This window comes from Aplysia californica, unplaced genomic scaffold (assembly GCF_000002075.1).
Source record: "Aplysia californica isolate F4 #8 unplaced genomic scaffold, AplCal3.0 scaffold00151, whole genome shotgun sequence".
NCBI classification, from domain to species: Eukaryota; Metazoa; Mollusca; class Gastropoda; order Aplysiida; family Aplysiidae; genus Aplysia; species Aplysia californica.
This window is the reverse complement of record NW_004797421.1, coordinates 935,466-937,473: the sequence shown is the minus strand read 5'-3', so window position 1 is coordinate 937,473 and position 2,008 is coordinate 935,466.

Here is a 2,008-nt window from a genome sequence, read left to right as displayed (position 1 = left end):
CTTTCCCCTGTATACGCACGCCTACATTATTTTTATCCTTTTAAAACCCAATTTTGGTACTGTGGTCCCCCATTACCATGTTCCGCTTTGTCTCACGAGGACCGGCATGGTTTTGTTACTAAGATTGTACATAGATCTAGTACATGTATAGTCCGACCATGCCTGCCAGGATTTCCCATACGTTAATGGACCCCCCCATTTTGTTAGTTCTTTATATGATGTTTGGACATGTATGTGTAGTGAATAACACATTCTTGATAAGTGTGTATTTGTATAATAATTTGTGAGGTAATAGTGTGTTCTTGATAACTACTTACATGTGTGTGTAGTTGTCATTTCCTCACAAGTGGACATTGTTAAAGTAAGAAGCAAATTTAATGATTTCTGTAACATATTTGGAAGATATTGTATTTGGATTGAATGTCTCTGTCTTTCTGGTAGTGTTTTAAGTTCTATCCCTCACTGCCCAGGATGGTCCTGGCCTGTGAGGATATCCTGTCTTGCAAAGTGTATAAATTGTGTCAATAAGAATGTACATGTTATTACTACAACTTATGTGTGCTCACGTGTCCGTGTAATATCATGGCACATTTAAAGTTCTGGCAAACCTTTGTAAGGATTTTTTATTTGCAAAGTTTACTTAGACTTTCAGGAAAAAATACTATTCATATTTTCCCAGTTTGGTCCTTTTCTGTCTTGATCTGTCATTTGGCAAATTCCGTTTTGTCCATCCAAATAATATTTGTCAAAAAGGGCAGAAGTCATACACTGATAACACACAGTAATTAAGATATCCTTACAGAGACAGAACGGATTAAGTTTATTAGATCCCTGAAGAGAAAGGCGGTTGTCCTTAATTTTTTCACTGTGACTCCGACCTTTTGCCCTTGTAGTTTCCATAATAAAAATTATACTATTACTATACTTCGTGTACATTTTTGCCCCCAAGGAGCGTCAAAGATTCAGAAAGCTTCTCAGTATGCCAAGCAAAGTTTGTATTAAATAATAATTAGAAGTAGAGAACTTTTTCTTTTAGGAGATGATGATGAACAGAGGATTTGAGATGGGGTGGGGAAAAGGGGTATTGGTGGAGAGAGAGAGGCACACCGAGATCCAAAGCTTTGTATATATATAATATGTGATTATGATAATGTATGTGCCAGTAGCATCAAATGTAATGATGATGCTCTTCACTTACCTTGTCTTTCTCTAGGCAGAAACAAAGTCACTAAATGGTCTGCTTCAAGTGTGTGTGCATCATGTGTGTGCCTGTCACAAGCCATGCTAATTTTTACTTAAAAGCTTGAATGCTGTCTGTACTTTCAATTTTGATGCTGATGCTTGTCCTCTGCAAACAAAAATTTGTAATTATACATTGGCTATACATTGTTTTACTAAATTCTAAGAATAAACGATGAAACATTCCACTCATAATACATGTCGTGGTGTCTTTTTCTTCTTTATATTAAGAACTATAAATTTGTGTATAATATAATATGATTTTATTGTTTTGTTTGTTCAAATTTTGTTTTATTTTAAAGAAAAAAAGAGGAAAAGAGTGAGGGGTGTCATTTTCTGGTTTTGTGGGGAGTTGGTGCTTTTATGTTAAATGGCAGATATTGTGTTGACGAGTTTTTGTTTAGTTATAAAGAATAAAGGAAATGAGTCTTGAAGAAAAGGAACAAAAACTGATCTGAACTAGACTAAACCGAAAAGAAGGAAACTGAGGGAGGGAAAAAAAAGATGAGGGTGGGGAAAGGGGGGGGGGTGGCTGGAAGTTCTCATAGAAAGCTGTCTAACCAGTCTATCTGAGTGTGAGGGTTACGTTTCTTGTCTAGAGTGGACCTACTACAGCCTTGTTGTATGGAAACTCTTTTGTGAATGGGAGCCTTAATGTTTCAATTTATCATTATACAATATGATTACTACTTACTGGCAAATAACTAATTAGGTAATTCTTTACTTTAGTTTTTTGTATGCTGTTTTTGTGTTGTTGTTTTTTTTTTGG